Source organism: Corvus hawaiiensis, chromosome 18 (assembly GCF_020740725.1).
Source record: "Corvus hawaiiensis isolate bCorHaw1 chromosome 18, bCorHaw1.pri.cur, whole genome shotgun sequence".
Taxonomy (NCBI): Eukaryota; Metazoa; Chordata; class Aves; order Passeriformes; family Corvidae; genus Corvus; species Corvus hawaiiensis.
The window spans coordinates 15,165,222-15,190,401 of NC_063230.1; the positions used below are offsets into that span (position 1 = coordinate 15,165,222).

The window sequence follows — 25,180 nt, forward strand, 5'->3', positions numbered from 1 at the left end:
ATTTCAGGTTTTGATACTGGCTGTGTACACAAGGACAAAGAGCAGTGACAGGACACAGATAATGAGCCTGGATCTCAAGAGTGTGGGACATTAATGGAGGCAATTGTGCAAGATACTTGAAGTCGATGGCCTTATGCATCTGCTTGAGGATGAATGTATGGGCCTTGGGTCTGCATTTTATACCAGCTCCTCAGTTCTAGCAAAAATCATCTGCTCTTTAGTTGCAAAGCTCTGTATGAGCTTGCATGGCTGGAGCAACGAGCAGCACAGAAATTGCTATTGTGTCCAGGCTTTTCAGCTCTACTTTCATGGCATATGATTTTAATATTTCTTTTTAAATCCCTCTTATACTTTTTTTCTTTTTAAAGCACAATAATCCATCTCGTACCTATTCACCCTTCTGATTATTCTCCTTCTCAGGTATTTGTACATTTGTACCTTTTGTGGGAATGCCACATGAAAGAATAAACTTAATAATACAGAACATTAATAAACACCCTTGCATGTCTGGCTCTTTCAACTTCTCTAATCCACACTTTGTTCCCTCTTTTAAGCAAGGTGCCACACAAGTCTCACTCAGCTAATCAGAGGATAAACTTAAAAGGAAGAAATGAATAAATCACATTAAACTGGGAAGCAGCCAACATATTTTCCAAAAACCAAAGGTGAAATCTCAGCCCCAATTGAAGCTCCTAGCAAAACTCTCCTTGATTTCAGGGGGATTAAGCTCATCATGAATGTAAGGCCTTTGTGGCCTGTCACTTTTTGCCATACGGAATGAGACTTAAAGCTGTATGAAAAGAGAAAGCTCCAACACACACACACAGAGACCTGTTTTCCCAGCAAATACAGTATTATGGCTGTTTCTCTAAGGATCCTTTGCTTTATTGGTGATTAGTTTTAAAATGTGCTTACAGAATTTGAAAATAGGAGTTCCTGATCTCCACTTCTCATTGCATTTAAGTTCTCTACAAAGCACTTTTAACTGTTTGCAAAAATGTTCGTTCCTAAAATGATACAGGAGAGGAAATAAAGGGATTGCTTCTGGGATAGCAAGGGATCTGGGGGGGAGTGAGGAAAAAACAACTCAAGGAAAAAACAACCCAAGGAAAAACCAACTGCCCCCATTTAAAAAAAGTCATCACTGAATGTTTTCATGCCTTCCAGTTATAAATTTGATTCAATGGGTCACTAAATTAAAGCAGTGATAAGCAACATCAACTTTTTGTGCAAAGAGATAAGAAAGTACAAAACTCTCTGAGACATCAGGTTTGTTAATCATCTAGAGAAAACAGATGTCCAAAGTACCTATTGTACTTTCTGTGAGCAGCAACTCGCTTTCTTTTATGTAATTGAGACATGGCTTCAGTTATAAAGACTATCTGCTGCTCACCAGAGGGACCTGGTTAATTATTAGAAGTAGTCATGCCAGTAATACTAATGAATCCAAAGCTGCCTGGCACTGCAATGGCCCCAGGCCATTTGACAACTTGGTACAGATGTTTTGTGAATTTCTGGAAGAATCCTTTTCTTCATATGCTCAGTGTAAGGGAAGGGATGGGGCTTTTCTTATTGATCTTTGAAAAATTAATCTTTAATGAAAACGAAACTCCTTTTCTATCCTTTTGCAGCCCAAATATCATTGCCTCTCAAGGAGAAAGAAAATGCTGAACTGATTCAGAAAGGGAGACATTTTTATAGAGAACGAGACAGCTTTACCTATCTTTTAGCACCAATTATTCATATCCAGCTGATTTTTATAGCTTTGGTTCCAAGAGGATGGATTATTACTAAATGATTTATGTGAAGCACTGTTAAAAATGAATACTTATTATAAATTAAATTGAACAAGAAGGGTAGGCCTATATCTTAACACCACAGGGGATCTGAGATCACTTCCCACTCTCCCACATATTTATCTGTGCAAAGAATGAAACTCTTCTGTAGACAACTTTACTTTTACACAGCCAGGGTAACAAGCCTTCTTTTTCCCCCGTATTTTTTTGCTTTTTACATAGAAACTGTTGGTGCTTTGGGATGGTGATAGGCAGGTACAGCTCCTAGCAGAGTTGCCTTTGAAAAAATCTTTGCCATCACAATATAGCAATTAACTTCTTTGCAAATCTGCCATGCCCTTTCACCAGATGAATATTTCTTTAGGTCTCCCACGGAACTGGGGATCACACTGCTCCCGCTCCCCTCAAGCACAGACAGGCCTGTATTAATCACATAAATGCAAAACAAAAAGAACCTCTGAGAAAAAACTCTTCAGGTAAGGGGGCCTTTAAGTGCTGTTCTTGTTTTAAATGACACTTCCGTTTCTTGTCCTCTCTGGATTTACGAAATAATTTTATTTAATTCTTGTACATAAAAAGAGCCTGTGACTCTGGCTCAGACTTTGACAATGACTTTATGAGTCCTCAAGCATTAAGTTCTGTATAAATTGAGTTTCATATCTGGAATTTGAAAATAGCTTACTCAAAGTTAGCTCATCTTTTGCTGAGAAAACAAATATACCGTGACACTGAGTACAACAAGCCAAATTAGACAAGAATATTCAGGGAGAAGGAGGCCATTTAGCAGATCTTACAGAGGTCTCAAAATATGGCAAATTTAGGAAAAAAACCAATCCCCTCTGTACTTGTAATACATTATACTTATTGAAATTTGTATCTTTTCCATTTAACCAGTGTTGATTACTGTTAATTATTTTTCTTCACAATGAAAAATAGAAGTTATAATCAATTCAAACCTTTACAGTCTGAAAGATCCTATCAGCTAATATGACAGTGATCTCTGGCTCTTCAGAGAAAGAGGCTCTCGGCAGGATCTCAAGACATCCTGTATTAGTGCAGGGTAATTAATGTTTTCCTGTTACTGCTGTACTATGGACCAGAGCAGGCTTAATTAAAACCTCCTGCTATGGACTGCAAAGCTGGATTTTTATATAAGTATGTGGATGAACCACAAGTATTTTTTCATGTTAGTTTTCATTGCTAATTTCTGGCATGTAAATTGCATAAAAGTCTATCTTCCTTTCAAATATAGCTTGGGAACTGTGTTTAAAATATCATTATGAGGTAAATGCAAAAATGGCCGGATTTACATAGTGGACTTGGAATCAGAGCTTACAAGAGCTATATGACTTGCTAATCACCCCTGTAAAATGAATACAAAAAATGTTAAAAATACAGTCAATTCAAAGAGTGACATCCCAGGTAAACCATTAAAAACTTTAACCTTTTCATCTTCCCAAAAATCACCTTCTCAACTCCTGAATTCCCTCAGTGTCTTTCTTAAAAACTTGATTGTACAACCAGTTTCTGGTCTTTGTCAGTGCAAAATTTGAATTCGCTTTGATTTGAGGTTCAATCCTTCCTGAAGTGAAACCAAAAAGGCAGGATATACATAAATGCCATTATAATGTATAATACAAAAGTAGAAAAGAGCCAAATTTGCCATAGCACTTTTCTGTAGCTTTATATGCAGCTCTAGCAGTTAATTGAGCCTACAGTGGTTCTCTTTCATTTATAAAACTTGAAGGTGTGGGGTGTGCCTTGTTTCTACCTTCACACAAATCTGTGGATGAGTTGCAAGAGCTTTCTACCTTTAAAACACATTTTTTTAATGCAGTGTAAACCCAAAGCTAACAATGTTTTGCTCTTTTTGAGGAAACTGTGCCACACAGAAGAGACAAGACACTCCCATGGGAATCAACTTGGCCAGCACTTGCCTCTAACATTGAGGCCCCAGGTGCAATTGCTGTGGCCAGTGACTTCTGCAGGGGAATGGTGCTGTGCACAGCCCAAGCTTAAAATCTGAGTGAGCCTCATGGGAAAAAAACCAAAGCCCCAAAACTGGCAGGAGACAAATTACAGACACTGTGTACAGCTGCCAGGCCCACACAAGCTGGACTCCAGACAAGCTGGAACTTGCCACTGAACAACTGGAAATAGGAAAAACTGTGTTTTTCAGATGAATGAGATAAGACAGAATTAATGTTTATCTGAAAATTGGGAAGAAAACAACATCATTTTTTTTGCTAGCTTAGCCCATCTTATCATAATATTTGCATTTTCTCATGTTTTGATGCTCATGGTTTTCTCCAAGGACATAAAAGTCTGCTGCAGGAACTGGGGCAAGAGGCTGAGAAAAGATAAGGAAAGAAGAGCATCTCCCCATCTGTCCACTGTGGGTTTTTTCCTACACATTATGCAGAAACAGAGTCCAGTTTTGGATACTTTGATCCTGAAATGTTCAGAGTTCTAATTCAAAGTTATCTTTGTCTGTGGAAAAAATAGCAGAGGCTCTGCTGTGCGTTTGCAGGATCCCAGAGATCATATTCAGAGCAGGAGCCACAACGATAATTTAACTAGGATGTCACTCCTGTGGTACAGAAGAGTGAAGGAGAGCCACACCAAACTAGTTCCCAACATCACAATTTAAATGGAGAGAAACAACTAGAATGAGTTCTGTTATCCAGGAGCACTGGGTTCATTCTCTCCCTCATGTAGCATATGCACCATTTTTACCACCTTTGCTACAAATGACACCCCCAGGTTACTCTTCTTATGCTACTGCATGACACTGCTGTGGAGGAACCCATTCCAAGTAGGATTCATCTGGATAATCAGCTACAAACCATTTTTGTAATAACACTTCTCCACCTTAAAAGTTTGCACCACATTATCCTTTTTTTCCCCACAAATTCAATAGTTCTGATTTTCTAAAAGATGAAAATGAAGTGTCCATTATGCTGGAGAAATGTCAAGGCTTCTACTCTGTGATGTTATGTTATTTCTGTAATTGTCTGCCCACTATCAGTGAACTCTTTCATTTGGACTGTGGAACTCTATAAACAGCCTTCCAAACAAAGAAAAAGTCCTGTGTCCCAATCACACACTACATCTTGGTCTGCACTGTAAATGATGAATAATGCTCAGCAGCCACTCCCCAACCCTTTCTCTTTCAGCCAAGTTCTAAATGTAACATCATACAGGATGAGGAAAGTTTATAGTTGCTGAAATAGCATAGACTTAATTTCAGTCTTTCTCATGCCAATTTGCTAAAGCAGTTCAAGAGACAATGTTTGCCTTAATTTAAGAGGTCCTTGAAATACTCTGTGAAGAGTAAGAGAGAGCTCCCATCACTTTTGCAGTGGCTGATCCTCTGAGAAATACAGCACTGGTACCAGTCCAGCAAAGCCTTTAAGCATATATCTATTTCTAAGTTCTGTGTAGACTTAAAATAAGTTTCTTGTATGAATCTGTAAAGCAAGATGAAAAAAAAGATCATCTGCATGAGCAATTCATATGTTGAGTAGAAGGGAGCACATGTAAGTAGATCTGAGTGACAGAAAAGAGGACGGTATAGAGACAGAGAAGTGCTGTCATTACCATAGCAACAGCAGAATGGCAATTATGTGAAACACCAGAGATAGGAAAAAAAATTACTTCTTTTTACCTGGAATCTCATATCTAATGGCATATTTTCTTTAGCTTTGGATATTACACACAGTGTGTGAATCTCTCCCTTTCCCACTCCAATTCGATCATATAAATGCTTGAGTGGGAAGGACCTCAAAGATCATCTACTTCCACCCGCCCTGCTGTAGGCAGAGACATCTCCCACCAGCCCATAAGCATCCCTCTAGGAAAAAAAATAGGGTGCCTAAGTATTATCTTTCTGGACTGGCATTAGGGGGCAATTTATGGCCACATAAGCCATCAATGACTTAAAATAATTGAGGAAGACAAATTTCTTTAGTAATCAAGTGGGTTTATGCTGGAATGGAATAGCTATGAAACAGTTTTTAATAAAATGATTTTTGCAATAGCAAAGGCCTCAAATTATTTTCAAAACTTATTTAACTGGAAAGAGTCTTTTACAGCCACATAGATTCCAACACATCGCCAAAATTGCTGATAATTGCTGGTTTGAGCATGAAAAGTGATCCTGTTATAATGCCATGAATCAGTATATCTTCTTGTACTAGAACAGAGTCCACTGTTAGTGGCACTGGAGGAATGGTGCTTCCTGGGGGAAATTAAAATGGGGAGGGGAAAATGTTACCTGTCAACATCTCCAAACAGCACCTGTGTAGCTCTGCAGAGAGAGAGAGAGAAAACAACAGCGCATCTTCCTGTCCCTCTGGATTCATTTTTGCCATTCAACCAACTCTCCAGCATGCTGACCTACATCTATTACTGCCTTTCCTGGTTAAGGAAGAAAGACTTCCAAGCCTTTGAATAACAACACATGAGGTCTGCATTCACTTTAAGTGGAAAATATTACAAACTCTAACCTGTTTAAAGCATTCAAACAATTATTATCCACTTCCATCACTCTTTCCATATTTTGTTCTATATTTCTTGCCAAAACAGGACCTGTTATATAAATTTTTATGCCTCATTTTGCATGTTCCTTCAAATACATTTCTATTAATTGATTTTTCTCTGCCTTCTAAATTTAGCTTGTGCCATTTTTTTTCTTAGCCTAGAAGTTTTGCAGTCTGCTGGTTTTGAATTAGTTCTTATTTAACATTTCCAGGTCATCCATCTGGCTGGCAATAACATGCATTTTTGAAGAAGAGCTGGGAAAACAGGCTCTCCCCAGGGAGCAGCGAGGGACAGAGCAGGAAATGCTGCAGCATTTGCAATGCCCAGGCAGCAGTTCTGCACAGCTGCAGTCAGGCTCTGCTTCCTCTGACAAAAATTACAGCTCAGTCACAAAATTACTGCTTTTTCCATTTGCAATACTTGTTTTCAGCCCTTTGGGGCAAACACCAAATGCTCTAAGAAAAAAGGACATTAATGAGCAATAAGCCTGGGTGGACAGAGCTGAGGAGAAAGGAAAGAGTCACCAGTATGATCATACGTGTTCAGAGTTCAGCTTATGTAATTACAAAAATGGAAAGCTTCATTGTGAAATAACATAAGCTTATGTAGTGTAAGATTATAAAAAAGGAGAGAGCGTGTGGTTCAAGACTGGACTGCTTCTGGCAGAGGTCTGGGTCCTGAGAAATATCTAAGAGAATATGCCTTGGGCTGACACTGTCAGCACATTCTTTCTCAAAGACTCATCCCACTTCTGTGAGTTGGGAGATCAGGTGGGTGATTTCAAAGAAAATAAAATTATTTGTATCTACCTCTTTTCACAGGAGTCTGAGACTGTACAACAGATAAATGACCTTATGACAAACCCTTCGACTTTGTGAGTATCCTGAGTAACTTCTTTCCTTATCACAGCAAGAATGGGAAGAAAAGATGTCTTACAATCTATTGAGTTAGAGGGGCAGAGGTATCCACCACTGATATTTCTGCACCATTTGGAGCTAGGACTATGGAGAAAATACATCCTGAGTCAGCCTGAATCCTGATTTGGATTAGAGAGTCTCATTTTCAGCAGAGTCCTTAAGCAAGCACAGGATTATGTTCACTGAAGAGTTGCCATGGTCAGCATGGAGGTCTTGCCCTTGGCCATGTGTTGCTGAGCAGTTCTGTTGCAATGACACACAAGTGAACATTTCCTCTCTGCTCTCACTCATTCTTGTAGATCCTGTTGTACACCATGCAAAAGAGCATGTGCAAGATTTGTTTCCCAGTCTCTTGTAGGAAAAGTTGTTGTCTCCTGGTAAGGGGGAAGACACAAGTCACTGTCTGGACCTGAATGATTAATTTTGCCTCCTCCTGAGAGATTGGAGAGGCTGCTATGGAGTTCCAGTGGAATTCAGACCCTGAGTTCAGACTGTGGTAGCCTCTATGCCCTTTAGTCCAGGTTTAAAGTACGACTCAAGACAGAAGTGAGATTTTGTTTAAGAATGGTAAAGGTTCAGGCATTAAGGATTGAACACAAACCTACAGTAACACCACAGTTAAGTTACTCTGTAATTGGTTTGCTGAACTAAAGCATCAAAAAAGTTGTCTTTTTTTTCTTTGCTAATCATACTTAAACCTTCTCAAAATGATTTGTGATCATCCCTATAACATCATTAAAATGCACTGCCTTTCTTTACAAATAAGTAGATGTTTTTACTGGGTTTCACCATTCCTTGTCATCTTTGCTTGGACATTTTCCTTCTAACAGTCTCCACTGATTTCAGTATTTATCCCATCCCCTGCTACAGGTGAGAACTGAGAGAAACAAAAATACAATAGACTGGGAAACACTTAAAGGCTTAATTTTTTACACCGTCAGATTTCTGCTAACTTCTGAAGAACAGATCCTACCCATTGGTACCACATCACCAGCTCTCTGTGTTAGAGAACAAGCATAGAATGAGGTTGTCAGATGATGGAAGGGTTAAATCAGGTTAAAGAAGATTGCTCTGTCACTAGGGATGATTCTATCTGTGAGAACCAAACACTTTGCAGAGGCTTCATTCTGCAATCACAGCAAATTTTTCAGACTCCTCCAGGTGGATGAGATCAGCATCTTTCCCGGTGTGAAATCACAGCAGACCCCGCTGTTCCTCTGCACCAGGCACCGCTGCAGCACATCCTGCACCTCCTTTTCAAGGACACAGATTTCCTCCTGCTGGTATTTCACATCAGTGAACGCTTCCTGAGGGTTTTGCTGAGTGCTCCCCTTACATTCCCCCGGGGTATGTGTGAGGCTGAGCTCCACGGGGGAGGCCATCCTTGTGTTCCCTCTGTGTGGGGAAGCGAAAGCTCTGCTCTCGAAGTCTCTGTACTGCTGAAAGACACAAAGTTTGTTACTACAACTCTTCTGCCTTTTCAGGCCTTTATTTCCTGGGATATTTTGTATTTAGTGACTTGATGTCACATTTATATAACACAAGATCTAATAAAGAACTATCCATCCAAGAAGATCGGGTTTTTCAATGTAATATATGTTATACAGAGAATATTCACTAGATAAAAAGAACCCCCAGCACAAAACAAACCACCCAAACAAAAAAAAAAAAAAAAAAAACAAAAAAACCAACAGAAACAAACAAAACCACAAAAAACCAAACCAAACAAACACAAAAAAAAAGCAAAACCTAAAGAAAACCCTCAAGCCAAACAAAAAAACCCAACTAAGAAACTCAAGCAAACAAAGAATTCCTTTAACAAATGAACCCTGAAGAAGTGGTGCAGGCTGATGATTTCAGTGATTATCAGAAGGTGGGAACACCTTCCATTACCAGAAAAAAAACACTACATAAATGATAGGCTCTATACTTTAACAGACCCAGGCTCACAATATTGTATCATGTCCTGATGCAGAAGAAATATTTTGAACAGGAGCTCCCTACCTGCCCAGGATCTGCAGAACCTCATGAGCCAAAAAACAACATCTTCCTGGAGCTGTGGATACAAATGCAATGCACAGTGGAGATTTAAGGATACAAATTATTCCATTGAAGACAGCCAACAGGTTCCTCATGGCCACAAGAAAGAACAGATCATTTCCTACAGTACCAAAGCAACCTTGAACAGAACAGTAAACCAGCTGCATTTTCAAACCACCTGCAGGCAGCAGGGAGAGGACAAGAGTCAAGAAGAAAAAAATGTCCTCAAAATTATAATAGAAATACATTTTAGTAGAATTCAGAACTATAATGAGATTGTAAATTAAGATCTGCATAAACATATGGACATTTTCGCAGAGCAAAGAATCGCCTTTCCATTTCATTCACAGAAAGGAATATGTATTTGGGCAGGAAACCATTAGGAATAATTAATTTGTATGAACATACATTGTAATTTTTCTAATTTGGCTTTATAGCATTACACACTCCAAAAAAATTAAAATGTTAAATAGCAGCTGCAATAGTAATTTTTTGGAAAGTACAACACTAAAATATTCACAAGGTCAAGGGAATCAGAGACACCTGAATGAGGCAGTGAAGATTTAAAGTACTCTTGAAGCTGGGAAATTACACACAGAGACACACATATGCTACCTCAAGATGCTCAGGGACTGTTTTGCTAAGAAGCAGCTTGAGCTGCCATTACAAGCACTACTGAAGTCACAGCAAATTCAAAAGCGAATTTGATTTTCTTTTCTCAAGTGACACCATGTAGCTCTGGGATAAATTACTTTCAGATGCTTTAAATGTAATTTAAAACATACCACTTACAATCAGGAAAACATTATTGTTTATGAATGTTTCATAATGATACTATGGAAAAATCCATCTTTGCTCAGATGATGGCAAAAAAAAGAAAGATTGAAAAAAGCTTTGGAATGATATTACTTGCCAGGTTACTCCCATTAAGTCAGGGGACTGCAATCATCGTTTTTATTTATACTCAGCAGTACAGATAGGAAAATGACACCAATTTAAAATATCTAACAGCTCCAAAAATTATTCTTTTTTTTTAATATTAATAATTAAAACTTACTCCCAAAAATGGATCAAAAATAATTTGCATATCTGCAAAATCTTGCAGGAGCTGGGAATACAGAAAGAACCAACATGTAAAGAAATTAGACTTACAAATTTTGTAGCATTGTATTCACCTCAGTGGAGATACCAACAGCACAGATTAGTAATTGATGATGATTTAAATTTATTTCCAGACAATATGATGGAATGACAGAGCAGCCACCACACAAAGGAAAAGGCAGTGATCTGTGCTACCAGCCTGGCTGTGTGAGGACTCTGCCCAAGTTCCCATTCAGGGCAGGATTTTTAGGGTTTAACACCAAAAGTTCCCACACTGGCTCCAGTTCAGCGTGACGATGGCCTTGGAGCCACATCTGTCACCTGAGGGAACAGGGAACAGGAGGGGAAGGGAATGGAGCATCACGGCTTCCCCAGGCAGTGGGGAGCCCCAGGTCCCACTGAGCTACCCAGCCAAGAGGAGGAGCCAAGGAAACGGCAGGGGGATAATGAAGTGTTGGATCAAATTTCTTCCCAGAGCAACAGCTTATTTATCCTAAGGGAGTGCTGGTAGCAGTGCCAAGGAGAATAATGGTCCAAAGCAGTGCCATTTATCCTCAGCTCTTTACAGGACAATGCAGGAAACCCATTTGATTAAAGAGGCAGCCCTGCACTTTATTGCTCTTGATTTCTTTGTTATTCATGCATCTCTGGATAAATTCCATCTGTTCTCCAATATCATCAGAACAACCCGAGGAACATTTGAGAGCTAAAGTGATGATGTGATCCAGCAGTGTGATGGAGCAGAGATAAAGCTTCAGCAGCCACAGCACTCGCTGATAAAGACTGAGTGTAAACATCCCCTTCCCAGCCCGGAGGAGGAGGAGCACTGATGTTTCTGTTTATGAAATTAATAGGCCAGGAAGTGCAGCAAGCCGAGACATCGGGCTGTTAGCAGGAGCCCTGCTGGCACCCACTTAGGAAAAAAACACCGAAGCTGTGACAGCAAATAAGGTTGAGGAGTTGGGAGGTTTTGCTTTGGGTTTTTCTGAAGAAGTACATAGAGACATCAGCTCTATTTCAGTGACTGCTTCCTCCTCATCTAAAAATAACACACAGCCCTCTATGTGTGTGGTCAGTCAGCAACTCAGGCCAAACACCCAGCAGATGTAGGTGACACCTGGGGACAATGGAGGACCTGACTGGAAGCAGCTTGTTGGCAGTGGGCAGACAGCTGGCTACATGGTTAAGAAATCACTTAATATTTAAAGAATTGTGACATTCGTATACACTTTACGGGTCTTGCTGAGGTTATCTCTTTATTAATGGATTTTTTCTGTAATTAGCAGAATTTGAGGGTACTGCTTCATGGCAAAGTATCAAAAAATAAAATTTATATACAAAACTGGTCACCAGATGTCACTGTCTTGTCATTCCAACATGGCCAAAAGTACACAAATCATCAGCAGAAAAGAAAATCATAGACACAAACAGGAGGTAAGAGAAAATCTGGAATATGAAGAAATAGTCTCCTTGTTAGTCAGCAAAACTGGAAGAACAAGATGCCATTGTTTACTTTGTAACACGTTTGTCACCTCTATTATAATCACTGATTTATCACATTGACTCCCTGAGGGCTTTCCCCAGCACTGGTAGGTGCCACTGATTACCCTGCAGCTGGAGAAACGTAGGATGAGCGGTGACTCTGTGAGAAGATGCTCCCAATGAGAGCAGGCAGGTCTGTATGGTCAGGATGACAGTAACCAGCTGGACTGTCTGAGTAGCTTCTTCCATTGCACATCTTTTAGGAAAATTCCAGTTTTGTGAATATGTCTATCTGCTATAGATATACGTGCTCACCTATAGATGTAAGATAACAACACTATCTTCCAGAATAAGGTCAACATTTTATGGACATGGAATATTCTCATGCATAAAAGTAGCCTTTATTCTTCCGTAAAGTGGCTACATTACAATAAACTGCTGAAAATCTCCATGTAAAACCTGCATCTTCCAGCTTGGTGTGCCTGAGAGCTATCTAATTACAAATATTCAAACACGAGAGGTGTCATACCCAGAGAATGAACACTGCAATGTCTCTGCGTGAGTGCTGTGAAAAGGGTGAAACAAAAGCCTCCAAAATTCATCTGGTGCACAGCAGCACGACCAGCGCCATGTGAGAGGCAGCTCAGCTCTGAATGAACTCACAACCGCGTGCATTTTGCCCCAAGGCAGGGACAGCAGGGTTAGTCAATCCCTGGGAATGTCCTGCTCTCACTCCTTGTTTGGCTCAGGGAAGTTGTTACTCTGAGGGAAACGTCCTGGAGTGAACCTGAGGCCTGAGAGTTTGGGGGCTCCCAGCTTGGCTTGGGACAAGGTCAGAGGCACTCAGAGATGCCAGAGGTGGTGCTGAGGCTGCTGCCTTCTCCCCTTTCAGCTCTGACCCCTGCTTTGGTTGGCACTTACTGAAGTGACAGATATGTAATTATGTAATTAACTCAGAGACAGACAGATCATCTTGGACATTCAGTATGAGCTTATCTACCTTGCTCTTGCTTTTTTTTTCCTTCCTCTCCACCTAGATTAATCTATGCCTTTTCATTCCAAATTAAAAATTGGTGCTGGATCAAAATAAATTTGATACTTTTTTATACAGTGCTGGTATTGCTTATACTGGACTGGTATGATATCACCAGTACAAATTTTGGATTTCACCATAGAATACCAGGGCAAAATAAAGAAAAATTTTCCTGCTTATTGTTTAAATTTTTGCCTGAGTAAGAATTACAACATCAAGAATACTTTGGAGTTAGGTATTACAAGTTAAAATAGCTAAGGGCTGTTAACATTGGTCCTGCAATCTTTCCTGTTGATACCTGTGTGCAGTGTTTGTTGACATTAATAAACAGCTGCAAGCTAAGTCTTCCTGTGAGCACGGGCAATAGTCACATACTTTTGTAAAGGTACAGCTTGTTACTACAATTCAGAAAAGCTCTGAGTGACTCAGAGTAGAAGACTTTTAAAAGACTGAGAAGTAGCTTAGACTATAATAATTTGAGTTCTTATTCTGGAACAAAGCATTCTGGCTTGTAACTGTCACAGAAACACATGCAATTATTGGAGGCTTTTTCATGACAATTTTACTTCCATTAAAGCTCTGGAAAACCCATCAATATTTGTCAAATGAAAAAGGCTAAAATGATAGAGAAAAATGCATTGAGAGATTGTATAAATTGTGAGGGAAGAAAAACTACCAAGCTTTCCTGATTAAAATTTTACAGTCAGATCTCAATTCCAATCAAGTTACAACCCCAGCATTATAAGCATTGTTCAATAATATAGCAAGTGACAGCTCCTGTCCCAAAGAGATCAGCTTATTAATATAATTTGATTCATAAGATGCAGTAATTATGTTGTGCATGAAACTTGCCCCTAATGATGCCAAGAGCATTGATCTCTAAAATGGAATTCTGTGCTAGTATTTAGTTGCACATTCTCTGATTAATGCGCTTACAATCTATGGATATTCTTGGTGTAGGATTTAAAGTAATTTCAGATGACCTAACTTATTTTTTGACAAAAAGCAAATGGATTTGTTTGTCTATTTATGTTTGTTTATTTAAACAAACTTATTGGGGGTGAAAACCTTATTTTCTGTAGGACTGGGACCAGAAACAGCCAGTATCCATGGGGTCCTTAAAGTGGTCTTGCAGAGTCTGGTGAAATCTAATTGAAAACAACTGGACTGGATGAGATGGACCAGGATCTTAACTAAAGGGTTAAAATGGCTGGGGAAGGGAGTAACTGGGCAGTGTGTGATGATAGAAATGCCACATTGCTCTGTCACTCGGAGACATAAAGAGACTGCACTGTGTTTTCATTTAAAAAACCCCCCACTTTAATGAAAAATAAAATGTACGAGGAAGGATGGGTGGAGCATGTGAATTCTGGTATCATTTAGAAGTACTTCTGAAGAATATGGCCTAAAATGTCATAATATTGACTTTAACACCATTAAACATTCTAAGAATTCAATCAACATACTCCTTGCAATTACATAATTAAAACTCAGAATAAGATAGTATCATTGCTGTTTTATGGCCATCATGACATAATGAGTGGTTTTATGGCAATCGCGGGTAAATCTGGATTTGGGTAATTTTAAAAAGTTGTTGATTTCCACAGTATCATTCATGATTTTGATTCCAAATTCTTCAAAATAAAGAGAAATTCTGTCAAAGATGCTGTTTGTGGCTTCCTCTTTTAAAAAGATTTGAGAGGAATTTTCCTTTTGAAAGGGTTCAATAAAAGCTTAAAAACTCAGAAACTGTAGCGTGAAAATTTTTTTAGAGGCATAAACAGCCAGCTGCAAGCTGATTAATAAAAATACTCAGCTCAAAGTGATTGTTAATGAAGATGATAAGCCCCAGAAAACAACCATTTATGGGCAATATATAACTTAACTTAAAACTGCAGCTCAATCACAAAGCCTCTCCCTCCCACACACCACATTCCATGCCGCGCATCTCGAGATCTGAAGCATGAAAGACACAGCCCAAGGAAGAGAAAGGAAAAAAAAAAAAAAAAACTAGAAAGAAGTAAGTCTTTGTGTGTGTGTATTGTGCCTCTCAAATATTGGTTCAGTTTGAGGAGCTTTCGTCCTAGAGCCACCTCAGCCATTTCCCTGAGAGTTGCTCTGCAGCCCAGCCTGTCTCTCCCAGTTTCCTCTCACCCCTGTGCTACACCCGGCCAGCCCTGGGAAGGTGCTGGAGCACTGGGAAGCTCACGGCAGGTCCACCTCGCTCCTGTTCAGTGGGAGGTGCCGTGAGCCCTGCCAATCCCTGCAGTTTCAGTTCTGTTTTGTTTAGCGAAGTATCGAGGGCTCCGAGATGAATGGCAGCCATCAAGCGACGCATTCAAATCCCTACCGCAGCACTTCTGGGCATCCCAACAGAAACCAAGACAGGCACCCAGCTGCCACTTTTTATTACACCCCACACAGTCACATTTGCATGAATACCCACATCTTACCAGCAATGTCTGCAGCTGCTGCTTGTTTAGATGAACCAGAGCAAAGAAAACAAATTATTGCAGGCACGCACAGCACCAAGCACGAGATCTCACTGCAGGCTTAGAAAGCAGGAAAATTTTGGAGAGGGCAGCTTGCAGAGTTTTTATCAGCTCCCAGACTAGGTGGGGCTGGCTATATATAGATATATGTACATAAGTCAGATCTTTAACTAATGTGCAAATGTGTTTCTGGATCACTTCTTTTACTGTCACTTACCAAAAAAATCGTAAGTTAAGGCTGCATGAAAATCTCATCTGTCCTCATTTCACATACTACATGATATTCTGATGTCAGCGTTTGCATTTTCCTTGCCAAGGAGAACAAAATGACAAAACTTCACAGGGGTGCACATTACCGAGCATGTAACTAATGGAAGCTGAAAGCTGAACTCTCGAGGAGTATTTAAAATATTGAAGAATGTTCAGTACTGAGAGTGGCATGAATGATTCAAAATATTTCTCAAATTTGTTGATAACATAATAATAATTATAAAAAGCAGTTTCCTACCTATAATCTAGTAAGATAATGCTAAAAGTGTCACACTTGGGCAATAACTGCAAACCAGTATTTTCCAGGTTAACTAAGGCAAATTCCAGTTTACCGTGTGCAGATACTGGGGAACAGGGCAATTACCTCTCCGAAAGCACCTGTGTGTCCAGAAGGTCGCATTCATTCTGCTCTGAATGGAATTCAGTCAAATCTGCCGAAGCTCATTGTCAGTAACACACATTAAATCTGGGCTCTCGCTTTCAAGTGTGGCTTTCACTGTCTCATCCATTATAGGCAGGTGCACGTTACTTTAACAGGTTATTAGAAGAGTAAACCTTTAGATTTACACTTAAAAGACAACTCTGATGATGTAAAGATGTAACCCTTATATTTCATCCTACGTGTGGTCAAATGCCTCCCCATGCCAATGCCACTTACCTGCCCAGAGATCTGACAGACAAAAACATCCCTCAAGCAAAACCCAATTACTTCATTAAGAAGTAATTAAGCAAGCCTGATATGGAGGCACTCAGATTTCTTTGCCTTGGACTTGCCTACATTTATGATGTATTTCTCCATTTCTACAGTTCGATTTACACCACATAGAGTACAACATAAAAGTTCTTTGCTCCCTTCCAAAAAACATCAGGGGGAGGGGAGGAAGAAAAGGGAACCTCAAAACTCAAAGCCAACATACTTCTTGGAAAGCCCTCAAATTATTTGATTTTCTGATTGATTACATGTTAATTGATTGATTAACCTGCCAGGCTGAGTTCAGCTGCAGAAAACAGAACGGGGATAAGGCAAAACTAAAGAAGTATAACATTCCACATTGGAACTCCTGACCAAGTTGAGACGCTCCTCTCAATTCTGACATTTATGAAAGCAGATTTTAAAAAAAAACCCCACAAATACTGCACTTTAATCCAATAGGTTGCAGGTCAAGCTGAGTCCTCCTTTCACAGAGAGCAGCTGTGTATGGATCTGTGAATATTAGCTTCTCATCATATTTTCATGTTCCTTTTCTAGACTATGAACAGTGTCTTAATTTGTGCTGAAACAAACTGCTGGAACCACTCATTCATCTCATTTTTCAGGTCCATAAACATTTGCTCCTCCTCCGGATTTGATATTCTGTTTTTTGTTTTCTTTCCTGCCTGCACATGAGGTAGAAACAAAGACTTTTGCAGAGTAAGCAGCAAGAGATTCCTTCAGGAAGGTTATCATTCAGCGTCTTTATGTGGTTCTCTTCAAATGTGAACACACTGGTGTGTGTTTCCACAAATCTTCCTAACTTTTCTAGCATTTAATAGCTTAGCTTCGAAGCAGAGGCACTCCACATAGTGGGAGCCAAAAAGTACATTAGTGAATTCATCTAAGAGAAGTGTGCTGTTAAATAATATGTAGACTAATTAATGTAAATGCCATGGTGAGAACATGCTGACATTGTTGAAGTTAATGATCCAGCTGCATTATCATTTCCAACACTGTAATGTTGAGAAAACCCAAGAAACTTGGTTTTCTGCATTCTGGCACAGCATTTTCACTGGCATCTTGCAGAGACAGCTGAACAGCCTTTCTGTACTTCAATAAAGGCCACTGTGTGATTTTATCATGGATTTGGGACAACAGATTTGCTTTACCTACAGCCTTGAGCAAATTTTAACATTCTGTTTGATAAGTCAGAGGTGGGGAGGCCTGACCCATTTCCATGCCTCCATCCTCTCACATGCACATTATATTACTATATTCATGCATATAAACAATATTTAATGTACAGCATTACGAAGAATGACAACCCTTTTGCCAGACTGACCTGTACCATGCAAAAACCAGCTGTCTCCTTTTCACCTATGAATATTCTGTAGTTGGAACACCACTGACAGTTCTGATGAAGATGGGTTGGGTAGAGGGGAAGCCACATGCACTAAAGTGGTTCTTTTTTGATAACAGCAGAGTCAAAAAAGCACCCATCCTGCCTGCCAGGCAAAATAAGGAGATGCTCTTCAAAGTTTACCAAAGAGCTGTTCTGTGGAGTAATTGCTTGTCATTTCTGTATAATTATGTTTTGGCTGAAACTGCTCTTCAGACGAGGTATGAGATCTGAAGCATGGGCACTTCTCACCCTCTTGTCTGTGTGTATGGCAATGAAGGAGGCTTTTGAAAAGTCAGAAACCCACATCAGCAACACACAATGCTCTCAAAGAAAATGAACAAAAGCACATGGTGCTCTAAATGGCCTAAAGAACAGAACAGCCAGTGATGAGTTTTGGTTCATTTCATCAGGAGTATTTTTGCTGCTAATTTTCATGGTCCAGAATGAAGGGCAGTGCTTTACAAGCAGCAGAAAACCACAATGAAAAGAATGCAACATCATGGCCTCAGTTCATATCACACAAGTCAGGAGTCACTGACGTCTGATTTCAGCAGGGCTGAAGCAACCCTGACTCACAAATGCATTTAGCCACCAAAGGACTTTTTCACTGTGAAAATGAAGCTCATGTGTTCCAGCCCCTGTCTCAAGCAGTGCTGCCATAGATTCCTTTTCTACCTAAGTGTGATTCATTTTACAGTTTTAAAATTTCCTTTCAGCTACAAGTCCTGCACAGGGACTGCTACTTAGAAAGGATAAAAATGGCAAGCACAGTTGCCCATCCTGCCTAAAGCCAGCGTTTCTTTGAAATCACAGCAACACAGATTACATTGGCCAAGGGAGAGATATGATAAGGCCCCAGGCAGACAGACAGACAGACCTTTTCCTTTCCATGGCTTTTTCTATGACCAGACAATTTCTTTGAAGATTATACTCTAGGGAGAGATTTTCTAGAGTTTCAGATATGCTCTAATTTCCAAAACGAATGCATAGACTCTAAAAAGTATTCAGCGATGGAAAAATACCAAATAGGAGACAAGGCACTACAATAAAATCACATTTTATGAGAAAATGGAATAGTTAAACTGGGTTTTTTTTCCTTTCCTGTAACTTGTGTTTTTACTGACAGTGCGTAGCTGGCAAACAGGAACATGTTTATTTGTGAGTGGCCTTCTTGGACAGCCCTTCTCTTGTTGTTGAAACAAATCAAGAGTACACCTTATACCATGCAATCCAGCCTTTCAACACAGAGTAGCTGGTTTCACAAAGATAGCCGCTTCAAAGCTTCTGGCCAAAAAACCCCTTACCAGTAGTTGCAAGCGGTGGTGTGCCATGTCAGCTGCCGATGGGCTGGCTGGAGATTTGCATAGGGCATCACACCCAGAAACTCTTGTGATACATCACAGTAATTCAGTAAAAGAAGATAATTTTATATGACCTGGAATATAAAGCCCAGCTGCTGGAGGGGTTTGGGAATATGCAGCACCCAGGATGATGTATCTGCAGATAAGATTTATATTTATGCAACTTTTTAGCTGAAAGGTTGAAAAGTAAAAAGGAAAAACTTTTTATGCGCTAGACAAGCCAGCTACACATATGCATTATGCATATGAGTGGATGATAAATGGTAAATATATTTACCCTAGGGAATGCTCCACATAACAAAGCAAACACATGCCCTCATCTCCATTTCATGTAACTCTTACAAAGTAAGAGCAAAAAACCACCACATTTCTCCTACTGAAGCCATTGGCAGGTTTTCCAGTCAATCTACACTGTTAGGTACATGATTATTATTTTTTTTTCTCTGCAGAACATATTGTGTGAAAGATTAAATAGCAACATGTGCACACAATAACACCAGGGAAAGACAAAGAGGTGGATCAGACATTAGTTACAGACTGGCTCAAAAGTTCACTGTAACCACGAGAAAAGCACCACTTACTCTTGCATAGGTTACACTGGAGCCCATGAACATACAGAAAACCCTCATGGGGAAAAAATGTGGTCTGGATATGCTACTGAAAGTAAGCACACAAGGAATTCTTTCTGTCAGCATGGTAGGTAACTTGTCCTCAGTCTGCTCACACCATAAGGTAAAATATGTTGGCTTAAATTTCAATTATTCTGCTATGAAGAACAGAAACAACTTGCCCAAAGGAATCTTAAGCTGCTCCAAGGCCAAAGTCTACATAATTTCAGCACTATAGGTTTCGTGTAAGAAGTTTGAGTCCTGTCCAAACTCTCAGTTCCCAGTTACCTACAGAAACCCAATCAGTTGTGGGTCCCACTGAAATGACATCCCAATTCTCAGCTATCAAATTATCCTCCTTTTCTGAAGCTCACTGAAAATTCTCTCGAGTGAAATGAACAGAGGATTCAGAAGACCAGAAAGTTTTAATTTCAATTTGAAGTCCGCAATGAAAGTTGTAAAATGACAGTTCTATTTTTAAGCTAATCACAGCTTTGATGCTCCTCATCGAGGGCATGTACAAAGAACCTTTGGTTGACTACACAGCAGCTAATTTGAGGATACCAACATATCATACTATTTCTCCAAGGATTTTTTAAACTGACCCTTTATTGCCTCTTTTTATCTCTTAAAAGCTAATGTCACTACAGCCCTGGCAGCCTGTCACTGTGTAAAGCTTCTAGCACTCAGTAACCTTTGGAAGAGTATTCCCATGGTAACACTTCAAATCCTGATGGCTACATCATTTCAGCACAATAAGCTTAATATCAGATGCTTGAGCCATCTGTCCAGCTCTTCAATTAACATAGTTAGCTACTGAAACTTCAGCAATTACAGATGTTATTGAAATCACACCGCAATCAAGGAACAAATCCACAACACAAAAGCAGGACAAAGGAGACCTTAAAGCCACACTCCAACAGAGCCAGGATGAGTGAAAAGAGGAGAGTTACTTCATCCAGAATTAAATGCAATTAGAACTTAATCTGGCCCATAATATCTGCCTCAAGTCCTCATTTGTACTGTGAAGCAGTTGGAATCCTGTTCTCATTACTGTAAATGGCTGTGTGGTGCAAGGAAACAGAAAACCAAGCTCAGCACTTGTGTCCTCTATATATAAACTTGAGAAACACCTTGGGACTGAGATGAAAGCAGAGCAGCCTGAGGCTAGGCCATGAGAAGCAAGATGCCCTCTTCTGCTAGCTTTGGACTTGAGGTAAATACCGTGCAGTCATCTGGATATATTAAGAACCTGGTAGATAAAAGTGCACTGAGCACAACCAAACCCCGTGATCTATGGGTATGGAGTGCAAATCATTGGGTTAAAGCAGGCAAACAGGGGTCCTGAAGGGACAGAAAACAGTACAGAGTCTCTCAGAGGGACACCAAAAGTGGCACCACATGGTCTGTGAGGGACAGCACCTGCAGAGAAGCTCAGGCACAAAAAGCAGGAGAGGACCTGGTGGGGAAGGGCAGTTCTGAGCTGGCTGCAGCTGGCCACACGCAGATTGGGGTCTGTCTGCAGTGCCAGTCACTGGCAGCAGCTCTCTGGCTGTTCTCCTGGAGGGCCAGGGTGAGGGGCTCACCTCACCCACCTGTAAATTCAGGGGTCTTCAACCAGTTATCTACACCACCTCAGTAGTCTGTAGAGAGACACAGGCATTTCTAAAGCATGACTTATATGGCACTTTAGACATTTACTGTAGAATAAGACAAATCATTCCCTGTTCCTCTCCATGGGCTAGAAAAGCACTCTGTATGCTCAGCTCAGCTCAAGATGTCTGTACAGTGGATATCTAAATTAAGGCAGCAGAGTCTTTCCTTGGAGTACTCTGGTGATTGTGGTAAGAACTGTTTTCTTGGTTTACAGGGATCACAGAATTGATGAAACCAATGATGTTTCACACTCCAGCTGCAAGATCTGCACTGCTAAGTCCTTGCTAAAGCGTTACAAAAAGATGCTCAAGATCTTGCCCTGCCAGAAACAGAAGCCTGTTACCACTCCTGAGCTCAGCACAGCCTTCTTTCTGTTTGCAGCAAGAGAAATTCTGCTCCAAGTTATAAGAAAACTGTACGAAACTGTATGAAAACTGTATCAAACAGTAAGTTTATGTCAAAAGACATTATGGTGACACGTCAGCAAAAGAAAGACAGGGTACAAATGAATGCACTTGTAGCAGTTTGTCCCCTCACAGCAAGCACTGCTGCACAGCGTTTCATCTTTCAGCTCATGCTGGGTTTGATATTTAAGTGTTGCTGTCAGCCCTGAGTATTCCAGGTAGTGCTTCTATTTCTTGGATTGAATCCATTAAGGGAAGCACTAAAGCCCAGGTGTCTTCCCATACAGCTGTTTGTTTTGCAGTCTCACACTCCCAGAGCCTCCACCTGCAAGTGAAGAAAAGTTCACTTTGCATGAGAGCTGAGGGGTCTCCCCGCGATCAGCCTGGGCTTTTGCCTCACGTCACTTCTCAGTCTGTCCCCACCAGGCCCTCTGTCTGTCTTGTAGCTCACTACATTGCCTCCACCTGGAAACACAAGCCCATTAATCACAAATTCCACCTGTGCTTAAGGTACTGTCCATGAGCTGTCCTTCCCACAGAAACTGGGAGCCTCGCCAGCCTTCAGCAGGCTCCCCGTAGCCAGGTGTCAGTTCCTCCTCTCCCTGCTTGCTTTTCCCCAGCAAGCTCAGTTCCCATCCAGGAGGCAGAGAGATGGTGAGAAAAAGGCTGCCTCCAAACCAGATTCTCTAGGTTGGCTGGCTACATATTTATCTGTTTATACCTGTTTTATAGCTCTATTACTTTAAGAAGAGCATATCGTGGAGGAAATCCTGTTTCTCCTTAGAGGGATACAGGGGATTTTGATAGCACACCAAAGCTCCCTTGTGTTCCTTGAAGGGTCATGTTGCTCTTTACTTCTGTGTTTTTGCTAGAGACTATTAAGTCTGCTCGTTATTACAAAAGACATTTTTCTAGCTAGAGCCATTCAAAGCACAACATTAATTTTCTCCTCATTTTATATGAATGTATTGATTTGACCACAGCTACAACCCATGATGTGTTTTGCTACTATTACATTCAAGTACTTGAAATAATATTGCCATGTAAAGCAGAGCCATTAACTGCAGCCTAATATCTACCAGCCAGTGGTGTGTGATAGAAAACCAGGCAACTATCCCAAAGGGAATACTCAAAACATGTAAATATGCTCTAGTCATTCAAATAATTATAATTGTTTTCAATAACATTCAAATGCAACATTCAGATTATGAAGTTAATTCTCTGTACCCACTCATCCACTGGGGTTTTAGTTATTATAAAACCCAGCTATTACAAGGTTCTTTGTACAGCTGAACAGTAAATGACCCATATGTACCAGACTGACCTTTCGTCACATTCTATTTATGAATTTAAGCCTTAAAACAGTTATATCTAAAATCCATTTAATGTTGATATAAGACTGTCCACCTTCTTGCAATCAGAGAGATATCCCATCTTTTAATCCTGTGTGTCATCAATATTGTGACTCTGCTGTTAAAAAATAAACCCCAGCTATTGCAGGTCTTGTAGAAGTAACTTGGCTGGAGCCACTCCTCATGTTTGTTGTCTGGAACTGCAATACTGTAGTACCTTTAACTCCTGCCAGCAACTCCAGCCACATATGTTTTTCACTGAGAGAAACCATTTGTAATGAAAACCTGAATATGGTTTGGGTTCACCCTCCTGCCCACAGAATTAGCTTTGCTTCTGAGCGCTTTCTGTGATTGCATCTTTCCCAGGGAGAAATCTGTGGTGCTCCCCAAGGAGCCAGAAGGCCTGACTTGCTCTCTCCTGCAAATCAGTTATGATTCTCCTGGGTCTGGTGAGGCATAGATGGATGAATAATTAATGTCCTGTCTTTTACATCCAATTATATTTACCAGAGAGTGATTTTTTGCAGTTGGCAGTGGTGGTGGTGTTTGTTTGGAGTTTTTTTTAATAACCAATACATGATTTAAAATTTCTTTTCCCTTGCATTTTCACTGACTGACAATCACACAACCCACAACTGCAACTAGACTGAAAACAACGAATTGTTAATCCTGTGAAGGTCCATAACAATTCAGGGCCTCAATTTTGAATTTATTTATCAGCAGATTGTTATTAAATCAGACAAACATATGCATACATTAAACACTTCAGTGACCCCGTATAGCCTTAGGAACTAAACCATAAACCAGCACGTCCATAAGCTTTTTAACTTATTGCCAAATTGTCCACAGGATACCAGAGGGCAGAGTTCTGTTTGAGTCCTGAATAATTTTGCATTTCGAACTATCCCATTTGGTACCATTAAATTGTAGAAATACTTATTTTGATTGGTGTTACTTCATAGTATGTTACTTCATAGTACAAATTTTACTGTTAAAAATTTTTAAGACTGTTTTTAATGTTTTAGTATATTTGCACAGTTTTGTGACTTAAGATGAAGCCTATTGTTATTTATTAAGTTTCCAGAATATTTCGTGAAAACATTAACTTTAATGTTTAAAGAAGTGAAAGGAAGGTAAAAATTTTCATGATCTTTAAAATTATTCATTTTCAATTTTTCTGATTTTAATCCAGTTTTATGATTTGCAGACCATAATAATAAGCTTAGAACTCTTGGGGTTGCTATTTCTACCCCAACATCTAACTTTTATGGAAACTGGAGAGGCATGGAGACTCCTTCAGTACCAAACCATGACCTGAAAAATGATTTTATGCTACTCAACTGATACAACAGGGTGCAGCAAAGATGTTATTTTGCACTCTCCTGCCTGGCAAACATGGGAACAGCAGCCCACTGAAGATGAGGAAACACACAACACATTGCCCCTTCAGGTACCTCCTCACATGTAGTATGCATTTCTCATCTCCTATCTGCCCATCTGATCCTCATTAGCTCTTTCAAAACCTCCGTATTTGAGCCAAAAGAGGTGGGGGAAGAAAGGACTGAAAAAACCAAAGCCATTATAAACGTGCTGACACCACTGGCCCTACGTGCCAGGACCATCCATCACATTCACTGCCTCAGTGAAATTGCTGCTGTGGGCAGAATGCAAATTCTGTCACAGCAGAAGAGGTTTGTGAGCACCTGTTTGCATAGCAGAGACACAGGGGCCATAACCAGAAGATAAATAAGACCATTCCAAGTGTAATGCTGATTGTACTGTACCAAATTTGCTAATAAAACCCCCCATGCCTGAAAGCCACAGAGCCTGAGGAAATGCGCTCCCAGGAGTTGCTGTAGTGTGAGCTGATTCATAATGAGCGTGCAGTCATGAGGTGAAAATGGCAAGGCAAAAGTTAACACAAGACCAGGTGAAGCTGTTAGAAGCACACTAAGCTCTCTGCAAAATGACAAAATAAGGGCGTCTAAATTCCACCGCAAACCTGATAGACTGCATGCTGGAAGCAAAGA

At 40.1% G+C, this 25,180-nt stretch overlaps 2 long non-coding RNA genes across 2 annotated transcripts in view; both read right to left on the reverse strand.

Moving 5' to 3' along the window:
* The window catches only part of LOC125335241, a 208,245-nt gene that overhangs the window by 80,604 nt on the left and 102,461 nt on the right, over positions 1-25,180 (reverse strand). The gene's annotated exons all lie outside the window — the stretch shown is intronic.
* On the reverse strand, positions 7,874-15,444 carry LOC125335243. The gene is made up of 3 exons (XR_007207393.1): positions 15,365-15,444; positions 9,260-9,311; positions 7,874-8,694 (listed from the first exon to the last, which is right to left on the reverse strand). It is a non-coding gene; the product is annotated as an uncharacterized LOC125335243 (long non-coding RNA).